Source organism: Tinamus guttatus, unplaced genomic scaffold, assembly GCF_059628265.1.
Source record: "Tinamus guttatus ecotype Peru unplaced genomic scaffold, ASM5962826v1 Tinamus_guttatus_pri_ptg000259l, whole genome shotgun sequence".
Classification (NCBI taxonomy): Eukaryota; Metazoa; Chordata; class Aves; order Tinamiformes; family Tinamidae; genus Tinamus; species Tinamus guttatus.
The window spans coordinates 644,312-664,960 of NW_028288793.1; positions in this window are offsets into that span (position 1 = coordinate 644,312).

The following is a 20,649-nucleotide window of genomic DNA, read 5'->3' on the forward strand; positions in this document are numbered from 1 at the left end:
GGCAAGGATTCGGTGCCCTCGTTGCTCGATGCCGAATAATTCGGGGTCGTGGGGGACGAGGCGGCGCCGGGAAGTGCAGTTTCCCCTCCGGGCAGCCCATGGCTTTTCGCCCTACATGAGTTCGGAAGAGCAATCACATAGGAATAAAAAGCCATAGGCCGCAGCAGAGGGATCTACCGAGGAGATGGCGGTGGGAATCAGGAAAAGGAGGAAAAAGCCCCGAATCCCCTCAGATCGTCTTCCCCGAGCGCCAGGTTTGGAGCGGGGCGCCCGGGTGCCTCCACCCCAGCGTGTCCGAGGCTCCCGTTCCCGCAGGACGCGGTGGCGACGCTCCCATCCCGCGTCTGCTCGGCCAAATTCCCCCCGGCGTTCCCGAGCCAGGAGCCTGGGGAAACTCGGAGCTCGGAAAACCCCACGGGAAACGAGGGGCAGCCCCATGGGGATGGGGAGCGCGGGCGGCCGCGCTCCCTGCAGCGGGTCCCGCGCGCCCGGAGCCGGCTCAGGTATTTCTCCCCCGCGCCGGTAACAAAGGCGCTATTGAGCCGAAACCCCTCGGATCCGCGCGGCTGCCTTTGATGGCGGGATGCGCATTCCTCGTGTCCTGCTGCTCCGCACTGCTGCCCGCCGGGAAGGACGGGGGGGCACCCCGGGATGGGAAACGGCCTGGTCCTGGTGGCCACTGAATCCTGGTCGTGGTCCCCGCTCGGCACCGTGTATCCCTGCTCCGAAATCCAGCCCGGTGCAAGCCGGGACAAGGAGCGGGAGCATCCGCGAGGGCTTCGCTGGAACCTGGACACGGAAAACGCTTGACAGGGTGCCCAGGTCCCTCCTGTCCCGGGCACATTCGAAGCCCCACGGGGTGCTTGGCCCTGGCACTCAGTTTTCAGAGCCCTGTAGTGGCTCCCGCAAGCCAATCCCAGCAGGAATTTCAGCACGGCTCCCGCTCCACGGGACCCCTGAAAATCCAGGGAAAAGGTATCAAATGCACCAGCAGCTTCAATCACTGTGAGGGTCGTCTTGACTTTGCTTGGAGGAACCAGGTACAAAAGGACCCCAAACGAGAGGAAACGGCACCAAAACAGACCTCCCCATCACCAAGGGCTTTCCGTGCTGCTTCCAGTACCTATTTTGACAGCCGGCTCCAGGATCCACCAGCTCTACCGAACATACTCGCAAGGCACCTGCTATCGTGAGCTGGGGATTCGGAGAACTTCCCAGATTCCAGCATCGCTGCATCCTCCTCCAAGCGCTCGTGCTTGGAGTTTTGGGGTTTACAGAGGCATTGGCTTGGGGAAGAAGCTCCCACATAGCTGGGTGGTATCCAGGGTTATTATGGAGTCACCCAGCTCTGTCATCATTCAATTTTGTTATTACAGCTCAAGAAAAGTGGAAAAAAAACAAACAGATCTTCTCAGGATGCTGTACCAGAGCCCCAACACCTGCACAGGATGCTCTGATGGCCACAGAAAATAGGCCCAGCATCAGCCAAAACAGCTGAAAACAGCCAAAAACAGCCAAAACAGCCGAGTTTCGCACATGCAGCCACGTGCACCTTCCAAAAAGCAGGGCTAGGGAGGGCACCAGAGGGGCTGGGACACGCAGAGGTGCCACCAAGGACGCTTTTCTCCATGGGTGTCCGAGGCCGCTTGCTTGGGAGAGCTGAGACGTTCTTGCAGACACTGGCCCGGGTTGGGCCAGGGGGACTATTTTGCAAATCCAGCCAGTTTGGAGCGATTGGCCTCTTGCTTTGGGCCTGGCGGCCCATTTAAATCCATCATTTCACTGCACAGCGGAGCCTGGAGAGAAGCGTGGTTGTCACTACCAGGTGACACCAGGGAAGAGCAACGTCCCCAGGCCCGGGAGCGTTCGGACTGGTGGCTCTCACCCACAGCGGCTGTTTCTCCAAAAAGCAGGAGCGCGGTGGTGCACGGTCTTCTCTGCTGGGGACAGCGGGGACATTCAGCACATCGGTCCGTGCCATCCTGTGCGCCTGGCACCTCGCGTTTTCCTGCCATGCCACTGGGAAGATGTTTCCCGTCTCTGGAGGTGTCAGACTTGTCCCCAGCTGAAGGTGACCCCGCTCTTCCCACCAAATCAAACATTCAGCATCCTCTCTGGTCCAAGGCAACGCAGACGTGAGACATTTCTGTTCCACCGGCTACTGGCCCCATCGCTCAGTGATGCCAGTGATTTGTCACCTTCTGTGGACAAGTCCCGGGGGACACAGGACATCAGGTGCCACCTATGAGCACGGGGAGGAAGGTGTCACTTGGGCCACCCTCCGTGGCCACCCAGCAGCGCCTTGGGGATCCCACAGCTCCGTCACCGGCACCGAGCCCTGGTCACAGCGGGGAGGAGGACAGGACCCGTGGGGACATGGGGGGCACCGGGGCTGCTGGGCACCACGTGGTGGCACCGGGAGCTTTCCCAGCCCGGGGTGGGTGCAGCCTCCTGCAACCCTGCTGCGTGCACACGTGTGCGCAGGACCCGCACACGCCTGGAATAACAGCAGGAATCGCACAAGATCCCCCAAGATCAAGGGAATTCCTGTCTGAATTCCCCCCCTCTCCACACGCACCCCTCTCCCTACCTGCGCTCGGGATTAGCTCATTGCAAGGAGCTGGGAAGCTCGTTCCCTGCTCCAGGCAGCAGCACGGGTGTCTGAGCTGCGAGTTTCCAGCCAGAGGAAGGATTTTGCAAATGCCTTTTCATCCCAACGCTCGTCCTATTGCACTGGCACTTTTTTTTCCCCCTTACAGGATTCAATCATATTCAGCAAGACACAAGCATTAGCAAATCTTCTGCTCTTAATGCTCCAGTTCACGCTCATGAAAAAGAAAAAAAAAAGGCTCCTGAGCCAGGCAGAGTTCATCCCTCCCTCTTCCATGTAATCCAGGGCTGCTGCATGGATTTTATACACACAAAATTCAGTGCAGAGGTATCTGTGCACATGCACATACCCAGTCCGACACAAACACCCCCCCGCTTTGCTTCTGTACGGGGGTAAACTAGGTGAAAAACTTATATTGCCGTATATACATGTACATGATCATCCTTCATCTGCAGGATCGCTCGTAAAAGTGCACGTTTCCTGCTGAAGCACGGCAGTTGAAGAGCTCGGATGTAATCCAGCTGATCTAAGTGCGCTAGCATGTGTTGCATATAGACTGTCTGTCAAAACAGATAATGTGAATACACAGGAATACATCTATACATCCTCACCAACATTGTGGACCAATCAGTGATTATTCTTGCCTAAAAAAAAGAAAACTTTTTTTTTTCCAGCTAATGAGGATATATCTACAAGAACATAATCATTGCAAGCAGCCCTCACACAATGGCTAAGAGTGTGAATACATACAGGTATCTATATTCATATATACAAGCACAATTCCAATGTCTGCAAGGAGAAAAGCAGACAAGGACCGCGAATTCCTCCGGCTCCGCTCCCCCGCGGACGTTACCTGCACCGTTTCGGGATGCGGACCAGCCGTGCGGGTCAGACCCGGCCGGGGACGGCGACGAGGACTGCAGGTGCCCGCGCGCTCCGCGTGTGCCCCTTGCAAACGCCCGTCGCGCGTGCACGCGAGCATGCACTGCTGCCCGCCGCGCACGCAACCCCGCCAGGCAGGACTTCAGACAAAGAAAGAAAAGAGAAAAACGCCGTCTTACTTTTTCCTTTTTTTTCCCCCCCTTTCCTCTCTGCTCCCCGCTGCCTCAGCTTTGGGACTTCATCGGCGAAGGAAAAGCGAGTTGGCACCCGGAGGTGGAAGGAACAAAAGCGCAGCGCGGCGGGCGAGCGGCGCCGAAGAGGTGTCTTCCTAATTGCACGGGGATCGCAGGGAGGCGGGCGGGTGGAAGGGGCCTCCCTCCTGCCCGGCTGGCCCCGCAACCCCGCGCGAGGTTCCTGCAGGGATTATCCGCCGCCTCCCGCCCCGCCGGCACGTCCTGCATCCGGGATGCTGCGCCGGGAGAGGCGGCTCGGCATCCCCGCGCCGGTGCTCCGGTGCTCGGCATCCCGGCATCCGGAGGGCCATCGCGGCATCCCTGCGCCGGGAAAAGCCGCGTCCCTCTCCTGCCTTTTCCGCTTGGTCCCGGTCCCTCCTTCTCAAGACAGACACAAAAGAGATCCTGCCCGAGGAGGGGAAGCATCGGTCACCGAGGAGAAAAACAAAAGCAAAAATGGAAAACAAGCCCGGGTGCGTCAGCCCGTGCTTTCAGCAGGGAGGGAAATTAAAAATAGCTGGAATAGCTCGGAATCGGAGGCAGCGTTGCTGCTCTAATGAGCGCGGCTAGCGGGGCGAGGTGGATGCCCGTCTCCCCCGTGCTCTCGCTGTCTGTCCGTCCCCTCCACGCCGCTCTGCACCACGGATCCTTGCAGGAAAGGGCATTTTTCTGCTGCCGGGGCTGCAGCTGCCCTGGAGTGGAGCTTTCCCTGATCACTATTGCCTCATAGGAGGGTTCAGCCGGAATTAAAGCCACCGACACACGTCCCGACTCCCCTGGGCTTTGCAAAAGCAGCGACAAGTTGAATTTGTGACTTTTTTTTTTTTTTTTGCTCGTCTCTATCCCTGCACTTTAGCTCCCCTAAACCCCGAACCATTCGCGTGATTCAGCGGCAATTTAGCGGGATTTGGACCCCTAAAGCGAGACGGTGCTGGGGGCCACCCTGCCCACCAGCAGCGAGTGCCGAAAAAGCTCCAAAGGGCCCCAAAAGCGGAGGGAGGAGGACAGGGGCGGCCGGCAGGGAGAGCCGCCTCCGAGCACAGCTCGGCTCCCTCGGGCTTTCCCACTTATTTATTTTTTTAATTGCCTCGGCGCCCTGCATTTGCATAATCCCCACAAGGCCACGCGGCGCCACTTTTGCTCTGAGTTAATAAACAGACGCCGAAAATAAATGTGTCACGTAATATTTCCTTCCATATCTATATATGTTTTTTTCCATATATATATGTGGCTTCTGGTAAGCGAGCGGGAGGGAAGCGCTCCGGGAGGGCCGGATCCCGCATGTTCCTCTCGCTGCAGCTTCGCGCGGGGCCTCCCCAAAGCAGCCGGGAGGGCAGATCCATGTTTTTCCACGCACCTTCCTGGCCATCCTGGATGCAGCTCCTCCGTGTCCATGTGCAGCAGTGGCCCTGTGGCCTGCCCAGGTTTTGGGTGCGTTTTCCCTGCCACAGCGCAGGGGTTTCCGCTGTCCCCAGATGTCCTTCTCAGCCCTCTGTGCTCGCTCGCCCATGGCAGAGGTGGCTCCATCTGGGAAATTAGCTCCCAAAGTCGAGGAAAAGAACAACGGGTCTGTGCCAGATGCTCAGGCAGGTCCGTGGAGGCGGCGTGGGCCAAGAGGGCCACCACCGTCACCACTGTGGCCACCAGCTGCCAGGCTGTGCCCCTACCCTGGTACTGGCTGCGTTTGGAGCAATTTCTCCTGGAAAAGGGCTGAAATGAGCAGTGAGAGGAGGAAGCTGGGTGGGGAGAAGCTGAGGAGAAGCAGAGTCACCTATCAGGGTCAGGTGAGGACATGAGGAGAGAGGGGGATCACCCATGGGGGCCACAGGGCAGAAATGTGAGGGGAAATTGGATGGAAACATGAGGGGAAATTGGGTGCAATTGGGAAAGGGGGGACATGCCCAATAGGGGCAGCGGGGTAGAAAGGGGAGGGGGACATAGGGACAGGTCCCTTGAGTGGGGAGAGGGTCTGAGTGTGGGTGTGGAGCTGCAGGAGGGTCCCCATGTGTCACAGCAGGTATGCGGGGTGGGGGGGTCCCCCAAAACCCCTCAACCTGTGCCCCTTCCTCAGCCCTTTCCTGCTGCGGGGTCCGGGTCCTGCTTGGTGCTGACGGAGCCAGGCAGGCGGTGGAGCTGGGCTGTGAGTGCCAGACAAGCCAGGGCACGTCAATATTCCCTGGATCCCCATCCCTGGCAGCGCTGCCGCATGCACTTGCTGCAGCTTTGAGGAGTAATCCCGTCGGAGAGGCCAGCCCGTCTGCAGCCGGCGTGTTAGATCAAGGGTGGAGATGCTCCAGACGTCTCTTTTGCCCTGTCTTGTCATCTTGCTGTGAAGAGCAGGCTTCTCATCCATCCTGTGGATGCATCTGTGTTTGGGGACTGAAGGAGCTGCAGCACTGAGCTCTGCTGGTAGGGCGGCCGGTGGCAATTCCCCAAATCCGCAAGCCTCCTGCTGCCTCATTCTGTGGGCCAGACCTCCTCCAAACGGGCTACTCGGTGGAAGAACGACGGGTTTCTCTGCAGGGCACTCACACCGAGTGCTTTTGATCCCTTTAGGCACATTACTGGGGGCTGATCCTGCCCTGCTCTGTGGAGATGCAGGCTTTGGGCAGAGCTCTGGATGAGAACGGGTCGCCCAGGGCCAACACAGGGAGCACCCGCTGCCTCCCGTGGCGCTGGCCACCATCGGAGCACCAGGAATAACAGAGCTTTTCCCCAGCGCAGCCCTGTGCCCCGCGTCCTCTCCCCCAGGAGCAGCAGTGGCTTTGCATCTCCTTTTCAATTTATTTTTATAAGGAGGGAGGGAGGAAGAGTCACATCCTCATCTGGCAAAATGTCAGGGAGTGATTCAGAGAAGAGGCGAGTGGCAGCCCACACAGGAGAGTTGTTTCTGATTTCCAAATGTCAGCATGTCCTTTAATTAAATGCTGATTAACAGGGGACGTGCTCCCTTGCGCGGGAAGCGGGGCTGCTGCCGGTAACGCCGTGCTCCAGAGAACCAGGGCGATGCTTCTTGCTGCCTCCGACCCATGGGATGAGCTGTTCCCTTTGGAAAGGGACTGCTGGAGAAACGGGAGAGCTGCAGAGGGATGGGGGAAGCAGAGCAGCCCAGCCTGGGGGTTGCACAGCCCTCAGCACCCTGCAGGGTGCTGGTTCAGCCGCTGCAACGGGATGACCGCAGAGACCCCCCTGCAACGCGGTCTCGACCGTCTTGTCTCGCCTGTGAGCTGTGCACAGCTGGGATTGCGCCTGTGATTTTTGTTTCCATGTGGAAGTTTTGTCGAATTTAGTGAAACTCAGGCGAGCCTTGATGTGAATGCTCTTACTTCAGTCTCAGTGGCTCTTTTCTTCCTCAGCGTCTGTCATTTCTTTTTTCCTGCTTAAGCTAGGCAGGGAACATGCCACTGCAATTGGGGTTTCCAAAAACACCACCTGCACCTAAGAATAATGTCCCTAAGTCTCAGCAGCTACAATGCTTCTTTTTTGTCCTTTCATGCATGCTGTGCCTTTGAAGTCCATGGCAGCTTTATCCTCGAGGTTAGGAGGGCTGGGTTGTGCTCGGGGCTTGCGGGCTGCTCCGCGCTGCGGGGGCGCAGACGAGCCCTCCCTGACCCTGGAAATAAGTGGAGAGCAGCATCCCATAGAGATATCCAACCTGGAAGGTTGCCAGCCGTGTCAGCCTTGGCTGCTGCTGTCCCCAAAAGACGAGGCTGATTCCTGCTCGTGCAGACCCCATGGCTCCTAATGCAGAAAGTAAAACCAAGGGCTCTGCTTGCTGTGTAAAAACCAACTCTTGGTGCAGCAGGTGCACGGGCAGCTGGCTGAAACTTATTGCAAAGCAAAGTACAGGGGGGAGTTGCATAGGGTGACCTAGGTGCATAGAAGGGAACAGAGATGTTCAGGTCCTTAGACCGTATAGAAATATTTACCTTGGGCAGCCTCCTGCAGAACCATGCTGCAGGGCTGAAATCCCAGGCCAGACAAGGCTAAATCTGAAGAAACACTTTGTAGTTATTCACACTTTGAAGTGTGAAAACATTTCTCATTTCCCCAACCCATACCGCCCTTGCACATCGATGCTCAGTACGTCCCAAAGTCTCCTCTCCTTCTCTGTGTCACCCTGCAGCAGCTGGCAGGGATTTGGGGGCTCTGCCCTCCTGCTCTGAGGACTCCAGCCCTTGGAGCCAGGTTTCCCCCTGCCCCTTGCAATGCGCCGCTCGCAACAAGTGTTTCCTCTCCGGAATCCCACAGCGATGCTGCCTATTCCCAAGCGCCACCTTATGGCATCACCTCTAGGAACAGTTTAGCAGATATTTCATATGGATACAGGCACAGAAACAAGCCCTACTCTGACATCTCAAGGGGTGGAAATGGCCACTAGGAAATATTAGTGCTGGCTGAGAATACCTGGGTCTCGGTTCCCTGTCTCTAGTTCCAAGGATGGGGCAGACAAAAGCAATGAATTTAGCATATGCACATGCTGGCTGTTCTTTCTTAAAACCACGAAAGTTATTCCAAGATAATCACAAGCCAGGAAGGTCCTGAGAGCTGTGGAGAGGAGATGCCCACAACTCTGCTCACCTCCTAATTCTGCTTGATTTGGCTGAGAAAAGAGCACTGCTTATAAACATGAGACAAAATCATGCAAAAATCCTGGGGCCAGCCTGCCCTCATTACCTCCCACATGGCAGTGGGAAATAAGTCACTTTCTTCTGCCACCAAACAAGGGATTTTGTTGCACAGGTGTCATCACCAGAGAGGCCGTCCAGGATTTGTCCGGGAGCCCTTCAACCTGCTGTCCTGCCGCGATTGCCAAGAAGCAGCTCATGCCACTTCCCAACCTGGAGTTGGCAAACAACAGCCCTGCCTCGTGTGACACGAAGGCATCAAAGTGCTTTTCATCAGGCCTCGGGGATGAGCGCTCAGCCGTGCTGGGATCCTAAATTCCCAGAGGGGAATTAACTCAGTGGAAGTTGCTGCTTCTCTGCCACCCTCTTTTCCTTCCCTGGGAATACCAGGGAGGATTCTGTTTGTCAAGGGAACGCATCCTTTCGAGCATCCTTTCGATCCCTTATTGCATTGTGGGTGCTTGCACGTGGAGCAGGGCAGAGCCTGTCCCCAAGGGTGGCTCTTACCAGCCTGGATCCCTGCTCCACATCCCGCACAAGCTTCCTAATGCCCAGAGCCCATCAACCCAACAGGGACAACCCGCTCCATCCTGCTCATCTCCCCCTGCCCCATCTTGCCAACCCTCCGCTCTTGATCTCGGCACATGCAGGGACATTGGGACACCCGACACGAAGTCACCCACGTGCAGAGACTGCAGCAAAGTGTTTGGCGTGCGGAGAGGACATAGCAGGAGGGGAGGTGGCAGTGCTGGCAAGCCAGATGAATCATTTTGATGGAGCCGGATTTCCACATTCCCCCGCTGCAAAATTAAAGTCTGTTCCTAGTTTGCATCCCCAATGCGATCGTTTTCGGGCCCTGGAAGGCACGTACCTCTCCCAGCAGCCGGCCCTGCCAGGCTGTGTCCATGCTGTCCACCTGCCAGCAGGCTCTTCCTTCTGGTCACGCTGAGCATCAGATTTCCTTTGAGCATGGAGGTAACTAAAAGCTGCAACTTAAGGACTCGAGGAGAGTGGATGGACTCACTGGGCATGAAAAGCAGCCCCTGGCGCTGCCTCTCCAGCTGCTCCGCCACTGCGTTAGGCTGGACATGTGTCATCCTTCCCCTCCGGTCCCCTTATTTCCCCATCAACGTCCTTCCTTGTTCCCATGTAAAAGGAAAGTGGGAGATGGAGGCGAGTTACTGCCTGGGTGTGAAAACCCACCAAGGCGGCACGTGCAGGACCTGCCCCGTTGCGGGCACGCTCGGGCAGATGCAAATCCTGCTCGAGATGCCCAGCTCCCTGCCCATGCCACGCGGCATATGGTGGATGATTTTTAATTTCCTCAGGATGAGATTTCTTATGGTGACTGGCAGGTTTCTCCTTGCGCTTCATGAGGCCTCTGATGAACGCCCGGCAGGTCCTTGCGTGCCAAGTGGCCGTATGGGCTGAACGAGGCGCTGCCCGGCTTGCAGCTCCTGCTTCCTTCTTGTTAAGGAAGAGCCCGTTAGGGCCGCGGTGACGATGGTGAGCCTGGGGTGCCACTGTCAGACCGTGATGCTGCATCGTATTGTGACCCTGTATTGTATTGTGGCACTGCGTCATATCGTGACATTGCATCGTGCCATGACGCTGCATCGCCCGCATCTGCAGGCACCTGCATCTGGCAGGTGAGGGCTGTTGCTGGGACAATGTTACTGCCATAATCCAGCATTTTTCAAGCTCTCCCTACACGTTACCTGTCACCCCAGCACAGGATGGATCCTGCCAAGTGGAATCGCCGAATGCTTCAATGAGCTGCCGGGGGGAATCTGGGCGGTTTTCAGAGCTGCTCCCTGCAAACACAGGTGCAGTCACTGAGTTTCACTCATGCCCTGCTGAGAAGCTTTTCTTTGCGAGCCTAGACCCAGTCTTTGGCTGGGTCTGAGCACAAATGCAGCCTGACTTTCTGCTTGTTTCTTCTGAGAAGTTCCAAATTTATGCAGTTTTTGCTGTGATGGGGGAATGTCCCCGTTTAGCTGCAATTTGTACCAGCAAGGCAGGTCCTCAATGCAGGAGCAGCACGGACAGCAGGGAGCCTCATGCCTGGTGTCTCCTCAGTGTGGATGTTTCCACACTTCCATTTCTAACCCAGTTCTGCCACTTCCAAGTGCTGATCGCTGCAGTGTCGCCGTTGCCCCTTCACTATCATGTTGCATTTTGCACATAGGGAATGTGGCAAATGGATTTGCCATCTTCATGGACTTTGTCTTCTAACAAAAGCAAAAAGTATTAAAAATGTAATCACTTTAAGCTGCTGCTGTCACCAAACAATACCTAGTCCCGCTTGTGAGTAGCAAACAGCGGGAATCCTTCACCTATTGTCTTGTTTAGCCTGAGAGGGGACCTGGGGACAGTAGATGCCATCAGGGGGTGGCATCTTGGCTTGATCCTCAATAAAGCCTGTGGCTGCAAGAGTATCCTGTTGGCTGGAGGGGGAACTAAGGGCTTTGCTACTTGTTTGATGCCCAGGATGCAGCTCTGGATCTGGAGCCCCCTTTCCCAGGGTCACAGACCTTGGTATCCTGGCTAAAGGAAAATCTCCAGGAGCAGGTGAAGCAAACGGGCCCTTCTAATGCCGTTCAGGTGAGGCAGATCCCATCAGCTCACTGCTCTGATGAAGGTTACGGTGACTTCTTGCAGGATGATGCCCAAAACCTGGTGCTCTCACACCGGCAGCGTGGTTAGAGTGCTCTTGTTGCTGGACAGACACAATGCATGTATGCCTGGTTGCAGCAATCTGCAGCTTTTCAAGTTATAGCAGAATTTTAGGTCAGCTGTAGTTAATTTTGAGAAAACCAGTGACTGCATCCTGTAAAATACATGCATTGAGTTGAGTTTCCACAGTGTTTATCGAGCTTTACAAAGGATGGAGGTAATGGCTGATTTGTCCATCCTTGCAGGTATCTGAGCAAGATACAGCTGCCCTAAAACACAGTGTTATCATAAGAACCATTAGGTTCCTGTAAAGCGCTTCCAGGTTTTTAAGTGTCTTTCCAAAGTCCACCCACTAGCGGGCAGCAGAACAAGCAGTTGTTTATGGGAGAATTGGGGCGTCACAAGAGCATTTTGAGAGAGGGATCGTTGCCTTAAAAATATTTAATGTGAAGCTTAACAGTTGTGGAACAAACCCGCAGAAGTTCCATCCTGATCCTGTGCAATAGGTAGCCAAAACTTCTCTGGCCTAGCGGGAAATCTATGTGGAAGCCGAAGGTTTTTCCTTGCATCCTTAAAGTCCAAGCAATTCCTACAGAGGCAGAACTATTGCACAGGGTTTCAGACAAAACTGACGGCAGAAGCTGGATGGGGTCCCGTGTGGGGTGAAATTTTTCTTTCCTGCTGCATTGGGCAGCTCTTCCCCATGGGCCCGGGCAGATGCTCGCGCCCGCTTTGGTTTCTGGAGGTGCTCGCGACAGGAGCGGGTGTCGCGGCCCTTTTTGCTCAGCTCGGCGCTTCCCAGGCGGTCATTTCTCCAGAGGGCCACGAGGTGGAAGCATTTTCCAAAATCCTGCAGCGCCCTACGAAGGGTGGGGGGGACCCGCTCCTGATTTGAACCGGGGGGGACACGGCGGCCCCGATGAGAAGAGCCGAGAGCGGGAGCAAGCGGGGACTCGAGCAACCCTCGGGGCAAAGGCCTCTCCTGGGTCCCCCCCTGCACCTTGTCCTGCTGCTCGGTGCAAGCAAGTCCAGTCAGGAGCCCCCAATTCCTCCCTGCTTCCCGTGTGCAGGGAGGAGCATGGACAGGATCAATCGGGAGGCTCCAAAGGGCTCCCAGCCAGGACTCGGGGTTGCCACTTGCCCCGTGCTCAGCCCCAGTGTCACCTCCGCCCTGGCTTTGGGGCTGAGTCACAGACACCAGCTGGGTCTAATCCTGCCCGGCGCCTCCGGGTGCGCAGGAGTCCCTGGCACCTTGCTGCTCCGTGCAGCAATTGCAATATTTAATCCGTGAGGAGGTCGTGGCACAGGCAGCACGAGGGACCGGCTGCCGGTGAAGCAGCCCCAAGATCGGCCCCTCGGATGCGGTTCCTGCTCTGCCGCCGATTCCCATGACCTTGGGCAAGTCGCGTCACCTTCCCGGCTTGTGACACGGCCGCTGAGCACTTCCTTATGAGCTGTGGGTGTGGAGGAGCTAAACGGGGTAAAAAGCTGGGAGCAGATGGGTGATGCAGCCGGCTATGCCCTTACTGCGCCCCTCAGCCTGACAGCCACACGTGCATTGGACTTTACAAGCAGCAGTAGCTTTTCCATGGAATCTGCATTCCTTTGCCAGCCCTGTTTCTCCCCCGGGTCCAGAGCAGGGAAGTAGTTTGGTCTAGCACCCCTGTATGTGACAGAATAAATGCACAGAGTCCAGCTAAACATGTAAAAATGCCTTGACATTCAGCTTTCCCTTGTGTTTATTTAATAAGTAAACAGCTAAAAATAAGCTGGTTATACCCAAGTGGCTTGAAAATAGCATTAAACCAAGAGAGTTAAGGCGGTATGCTGGGTAGCAGGACTGGTATTTTCCTCTCAGTTCTACATCAAAGTAGCTTTGTGGGCTTTATTTACTTTTGGCTTGAATCAGCATGAACACAAGGAGAATGAGGCTCAGCATCTGCAAACGCAGACCTCTTCTCTGGTGCTAATTGATTTAATATGTAAGAAAGAGCAACAGACCAGACTTGTCCAGAACAGTCCTGCCTTAGACCTGTATTTTGGTTATTTTGGAAGCGCCTGTGTTAGTTGAAAGTAGTGTAGCATTGACTGACTTATGGGGATGTCTGTGCAGGATCTCCGAGGCAAAGCAGAGGGAAGAAATCACCAGGCCAGTGTCTCTGCAGGCTGCCAGGGAAGGTGATTCAGGCTGCGTTTGCAGCAGGTGAGCAGGAGAGGACTTGGCGCTGCCATTAGAGCGTTGCTGGCCGGGGAATTACCGCAGTAATGAAGTAATTGGTGCATTCAGCGACGCCGACGCTGCATGTTCTCCCCAGGGATCGCCGTGCAGGTTGCAGCGTGTCACCAGCCTGCTGGGAGCCTTCTCCTGGGTGGATTCATCAGTGCTGGGTAAAGCAAGTCCTGGGCTGCACCCTGGCACCCCTTCCCTGGTGGCAGGGATTCCCTTTGCCTCCGCAGCCTGGAGCAGGACCTCTTGTGCTGGATACTACCCCCGGGGTCCCTAGGAATGGGTTTTCCCAAGGAAGAGGTTGTCCTGCAGGGCTTTGCTGCTGAGACTTCCCACCAGGAATTTCTCTCTGCTCTCGATGACTCTTGTTGCAGATGCTCATGTGGGGCAGCAGCGACTGCCCCAGCAGCTCCCCCTGGAGCCCCAGAGCTGCCTTTCTCCTGACTCGTCCAAGAGGGAAGAGCTTGCTCACAGGATGCGGCGGCTGGATATGAGATTTTCCTCTTTTCAGCTAACTCTTCTGCCATGTGCTCCTGTTCCCTACTTGCAGCAGCAGCAGCGGTGGGGGTGCCTGGCTGGTAAGCAGGCAGCATGAGGCAAACATCAGCTCCAGGGGCTCCGAGACGCCGAGCTGGGCTGGCACGTGTGCGGAATGGGACCGTGCCCATTCCCCTTCCAGCTAGACCAAGCATGTTTCTTGGCCATATCCCTTCCAGCCCCCTCCTTTCGGGGATGCTTGGCTCCATGTCCATCACGCACGTGCAGTTCTGCTGTCCTGCAGTTCGCTGCCTCTCTTGGCTGACGTCCTTGCATACATCATCTGTCTCATGCATGCTAAAGTTCCTGTCTACATCGATGTTCTACAAGCCAGAGCTGGGTTGGATCCCTCATTTGGGCTGAAAATAGCTAGCAGACTGCGCAGGGAGCTGCAAATCCTGGCTTAGCGTGTTGAGGTTGTCAGGCATCAGCGATGGAGTCCCCTTTCTGGTGCCACCCAAGCTGTTCTTGCTGGGTAACAGCCTGCCAACGTGCCTCCTCCCTTTGCATCCATCCGCATATTCCTTATTCCAAAGGCATGAGGCTAGGAGGAGTCCCTATCCTCCAGCCAGACCTCCTGCACTGCCTAGGCCAATGATTGCACATGGCTACTAGCTGCAAAGCCACTTCTGACACTCTCCTTGACCATTGGGGGTTTCTTGTTTGGCTGGTCTCAGCGCACGTAGGAACTCCCACTTTCTATTGGCAAAAACACCCAGCACTTTGGTGTTTCTGGCGCACCCTGGACAAGAGAAGCATTTGATCCGTTGTGTTTGCCCAGGCACATTCCCTTGCAGTGCTTTAACCCCAGCATTTCTCTGTCCTAACAAGGAAGTGGAGATTTAAGCTGCTTGAGGCACTTAGTCATCTCTTCCCAGCACACAGGCTGCTCAGGACCTGCCCTGCAAACCACCTTGGAAAAGGAGAAGCTTGTCAGGGAGCCAGTGTGGAGAGAGCTGGATTGTTCCCTGAAAAAGCAACTTATCTCCTTTCTGCACTTGTTTTATGCCACTTCGGGAGGGACAAAGTCCGTTCACGGGAGCAATCTCACAAGGCATGAGTGCTGCACGGCCAGCGGCCCTCTCTGCCGGCTAATGGGCACGTGCAGCCCTGAGGGAAAAGGTGAAATCCAAAGGCCGAAGTTGCTTTCTAGGAACGTTGCTGGCAGGGTGGTGGCTGGTTTTGGTCCAAAGCTACTCCCTGAGGTAGAAGGGCTCATCTCCTACTCTCCTGGTGTGTCTTTCTGGCTCCCTCCATCACGTTGCATGGGGTTTTGCAATGGAAGACGTGTAGGGTAAGATGCTGGGGGGGATACTTTGTGCGTGATTTTTAGTTTTCCATAATTTGGCAGCTTCTGGTTGCTAAGTGCATGAGTCTCTGGGTTGGATTGGTGCTTCTGTTGTTATGGTGATGCTCCTTGGACAAAATTAAGGAGCTGCTGCTGGATTCACCGGTTTGCAATTGGCTTGCTGGTTGCCATGGTCAGCTGTATTTCATCGGACTGTACTTTGTGGACGGTGACTTTGTATGAAGCACGCCGCACATCGACTTTTGCAATGATTTTTGTTTTCTTTAGCTTCAGGGTGATTGGTTTTTAAGGGAGTTAATGGATTTGCTTCTTGTGTGGGACAGGAGTAGACTGCAGTTCATATGGAGCCAACTAGGGATGTTGTCAGAGAGTTGCTGTGTGACCTTGAGGGAACTCTTAGCACTGGGAATAAGCGATGCATTAACAAGGATATCTGCACTTGTGCCTGCTTCTCCTACGCCTCAGCTCACCTGTAAAATGGGAATAACAATCTTCCTGGAGTCAGTGAAGCTGCAGATGCTGAATCCACATGTAACTTATGGGGGTGGCTCTTAGATGGGGTGACTTAGACCCCCCCCTTGCTAACACCATGCAGAGCACATGCCCATGCAGAGCCTTGTGCTGCCATCTCCAAATGACAGCAGGGTTTTCATTTGGCCTCTCCAGCCCTCAGCAAAAGCAGCTCCTGACAGGTCAGACCTTGGTTCAACTTGGGGAGCATCTACCAGTTGTCCTTGACTCCACAGCAGCCTTTAAGCTAAAGTGCCCTGGTGGTTGCCAAAATGCAGCCCGGCTCTCCGGGCAGTGATTTCCACCTGCCTGCACGTGCACGAGGGAAAATCGTCCGTGGGCAGGACAGGCATTGAACACATTTTCTTTCCATGACTCAGTGCTTGCGCTGTATTGAGTGTCAGGGCAGCGGGAAGGGGAACTGTTGCCCGCATGCAGTGACTGTGAAATATTCCCTGCGGACCTGCACGCAGCCACTCGCCTTGGAGCAGGGCACGTGCAGCCCCATGTGAGTTTAGCAGCGGAGCAAACGCGCCTGGGAGCACTGGGGATCTGGAGGGCTCTGCAGCTCAGATGCTACCCTGGGCGGCAGGAGAATGAGGCCAGAAGGAAGAAAAGAGGTGAAACCCCTCCTGGATCTGGCCTGTTTCATGGCTGAGACAGGCACATTCACGCTGCTGTTTCTGCAATGCTCCGCTCCGGGTTGTGCAGTGTTCTGCAGCAGGCACCCCCCAAAGTCACCGGGGACCGGTTGCTCCTTTCCACTTGAATCTATCTGAAAATTGCCATCGCCTCCACTCGGCTTCTTGCCCTCTAGGCTAAACTGCCCTCAGTCTCCTCCTGCGGCAGCTCTGCAAACCTGCAGGCTCCTGTGTCCTCTCTGCTGGTGCTGGGGCTGGATGGAGCATCCTCGATGGGGCCTCAGCGCTGCAGGAGGGAGAAGGGAGGGCTTCATGTGTCTGGGTAGAAGCCACACGGGGAGCACGCGTGGGGCAGAGGACAGTTTTATTGCTCTGGCTCCACGCAGAGCTCCCAAACCCCATCCTCACACAGGTTTGCACGAGGACAGGGGGTTCAGGTGTGCGCTGGCCCTCGTGCTGGTCGTACCTCCCCACCCGCCTGTGCTTCTTGCATCTCTGCAGAGGTGTCTGCTGGCGAGGAGGCTTCTGGAGAGGCGCAGCCCCAGCTGTCCCCAGGGCTTCCTGATTAAAATGCTGCTCAGGATGCTGCTGCTCTCGCAAGACACTCCAGCCTGCCAAACACAGGTACCGTTTCCCTCGAGCAAAGGGGCCCATCTCTGCAGCACTCGCTGCTCTGTCTCGGGTGGCCCTGCAGCAGGGGTGGGGAGGGAAACGATGCTTTGGTCCACAGCAGAAACAGGCTCCTTCTATAGAGGGGATGGACGTGGAAAAGGGTGTTTGTCCTTTGGAAGTCGTGCAGGCAACTATATGGGTAGACTGTGCTCATAATGTGTTGAGTCCTAGGACTGGGCCCTCATCCTTGCTGATGCATCACACTGTATAGGCAGACACGAACGTGCCGCTCGCTCTCTGCTCGCTGCAACCGTCTCTTTTTCGCATCTCTCCTTCCTCTGTGGCTGCGGTGAGAATCTCTTTTGCAGGAAGGTGACTGCAGGGCCCGGGGTCTTTAAGAGATGCAATTGATATTGAAGGGAGAGCAGCTGTGGGCTGCATTCCAGGGCTGCTCCAACTGCACGGGGCTTGGGATGCACTGGGAGCTGCATAACTGGGGAAGGAAGGAGGGTACTGAGCAAAGTACCCCCAGCCAAGGCGGGTAGCACAAAGTACTGAGCTGAGGTGATCACAGCCAAGGGCTTCTACCAAGTCTTATGTTTCCAAGCTAGATCCATCTGCTGCAAAATACTGCAGTGAACCCATTCTCGCCTCAGATATCCCCTGAAACTCCACAAGGCTGTGTGGTTTCACTGTGACAAGGCAAAACGAAAAGGAAAAAAAAGCCCTGCAAAACAGAATACTTTCAGAAAAATCCCTCTCACAAAAAAAGCAAGCATGCCTGTCTTGTGCTCAGCCATGAAGTCGGCACATTTGAAAAATGTCCTGCAGGCATCGCCTTGCAAATGCTGCGCTCAGGATTGCAGAGGCAGCTGCTCGTGGGTGCCAAGTTCAACAGCGGCGACCTCGGGGCAGAGCATGCACGAAGGGACACGTTGCTCCGGGCTGTTATGAGTGGAACGGCTGCAGCCCCGTTATCCCGTGTGGTTAATGCTGCGTTGGAGGCTGCCTGGGACACGAACCGTGTTCTTGACCTGCATCCCACCAGGTAACGTGGCTCCTTTCCCACTGTGTCCCAATGCACAGGAATCTCCTCCTTCCTGGCTGCACCGGCCGGGTGCTTCTCTTTTCCACAACCTCCTCTTAATGTCATTCCCGTCAGGATTATAGGGATTGTTTCCTGGCCTGGTGGTTCTGTAATGTATGTTTATGAGGAATGTTGGGCGCCCATAAGCAGCTCGTGCAACATCTGCTCAGTTCGTGTCTCTGTCCCTCATTACTTGTCATACTTGCTGCTTCCTCCTTGCCCATTCTTACGGAGCTTCTCTTCTCTTACGGAGCTGGTTTCCTTGTCAATCCCCGGATTTGGGGCTCGCCTCCCATAATCAGACACAGCTTTTCCTGGGGTTGTCTCTGCTTCCTGTGTTAAAACAGGCCGAGATGCCAGGTGAGCAGCACCAGAGGCTGATGTTTGCAGCAAGAGGCAGCAGTCGCTATGCTGAGGGCTGTGCTGGGAAGTGCACGTAAGCGTTGGAGACATCTCTCCCCCGAAGCCATCGCCGCTCTAAACATATGAGACGGATGCGAATGGAAGTCAGGGGGGTGCCAGGGCCGGCTTGGAAAACACGCTGGTTCCTGCAGCCAGCGGCAAAACGGGAACGCGATGGGTAACATCACCCAGAGCCACCTCCGAGTTTCCAGCCCTCGTGACCAGGTACTCATTGACCAGGGGTGAAGGGAGGGCAGCTCAGCCGGAGCCGAGCGCCTTCCCACTCGGCCTCTGCATCCCAGCAGCTCCTTCCCAAGCCCCATCGCGCATGGGGTGTCACGGGGCACTGGCTCGTCCCCCACTGCAAAGTCGAATTTGTCCCCAGCCGGGGGTTGTGCCCTAAATGCCACTTCTGGAGGGGGAACTGCAGCACGAAGGCTCTTTGACCCTGTGTGCTCCAACTCCTCTTGCATTCCCTGCTCACCGAGTGCCTGGAGAGCTGGTGTCAAACGCTTTGTCCCACACCATGAGCGGGTGCATGTTGCTAAGGCCTTTTCAGCTCTGGCTGGATGTTGCTATAGACAGAGTGAGTAAAAAATGGAGTTTTGGAGAGGCAGAAGGTCCCTTCCCTCCACAGGGTGCTCAGATTCCTGCTCTTGCAGTGCCGGGTCCCGGCTCCTCCAAGCGTCTTGCAGCAAACTTGGTGTTTCTAATATAGGAAACGGGAATCGGCAGCTTTCCCAAGACTCCCACATCCAAAAGGGAAAGAGGAGTTCTGTGAGCAGCAGAGCTAAGGAAGCCCGGATCCGTCTTGTGGATTCTCAGATGTCTGGCAGGGGCTTCATCCTACGTGCTTCCCTGCGAGAGGGTTTCCCCCCGGGGAGCTTGTGGCCTGTCACCCTCTCCAGCTCTGTCCTCTCCCCCTTGGGGACAGATTTTGCCCCGTCCCCACACAGGTGCCCAGCTACCATCCCTTTGCCTTCCCTGCACATCCCTTGGATTTGAGCACAGCAGCCCATTAATTACCAAAAACTCTACTGACAGGATGGTCTGTGGAGGGAGGATGAAGATTAATATAGCTGTGGATTTAAGAAATTAATTAGTTTCAGCAGATGATGTTGGCACCTCCGGGCAGCCTGAGTTATTCCCATGCTTGGTCCGCTTTTGGCAAGCCCAGAATGGGTAGCTGAACACAAGGCAATAAATAATCGCCACGAAGGCGAAGCCGCTGCTGAACATGTAGCCTGCTGGAGTGATGGGGCTGAAATCTGGGAGGCTGCCCAGGGGCAGCACCCGCTCTGGGGCTTCCCGTGGGCTGGGGAGGACGGAGCCATCCCTACCAGGAGCCGTCTGTGCCCGGAGCTGTCCCTATCCAGAGCCATCCCTGTCCGGAGCCGCAGGCTGGCACAGGCAGGACTTTCTGCTGAGGCTGCTGCAGGCGGGAGCGGAACGGGGGGCTCTGTGTGTTGGGGGAGAGAATCAAGGACGGGTGGGAAGAGCTGCAGGAGGGAGCTCCCGGGACCGCCCTGAGTGTGTGTGTTGTGTGTGTGGTGTGTGCTGAGTGTTGTGTGTTGTGTGTGTGGTGTGTGCTCTGAGTGTTGTGTGTGGTGTGTTGTGAGCGGTGTGTGTGTCTGAGCTTTGTGTGACTGTTCTGTGTGTTGTGTGTTCCATGTGCTCTGAGTGTTATGTGAGTGTGTAGTGTGGCGTGTGTGAGTGTTGGTGGGTGTGTGTGAATGCTGTGTTGTGAGTGGTGCGTGTTGTGAGTGGTGTGTGTGTGTGTCTGAAAGAGTGTTGTTTGTGCATGGTGTTGTGCGTGAGTGTTGTGCGTGTGAGTGTTGTGTGTGCTGTGTGTGAGTTGTGTGTGTGAGTTGTGTGTGTATGTGTGGTGTGTGAATGGTGTGTGAGTGGTGTGTGTGTATGGTGTGTGCTGTGAGTGGCGTGCGTGTGCACCTGCATGTGTGTGCGCTATAACCGGTGTGTGTGCGCGCGCTATAAGCAGGGTGTGTGTGTGTGTCTGTGTCTGTCTCTGTGTGCATGTGTGAGTGTGTGAGTGCGTGTGTGTGCATGCTATAAGTGCTGTGTGTGTGTGTGCTGTGTGAGTGGTGTGTGTGCACGTGTGTGCACTATAAGCGGTGTCTGTGTCTGTGTCTCGTGCGTTGCGCGCAGCCCCGCCGGCTGCAGCGGCGCTCGGCGCCCAGTCCCGCTCCCGGCCCCATCCCGCGGCGGCTCCCGGCCCGTCCCGGCGCATCCCGGCTGCGCGGGCGGCGGGGCCGAGCGCGCCTGGATCCCCCGCG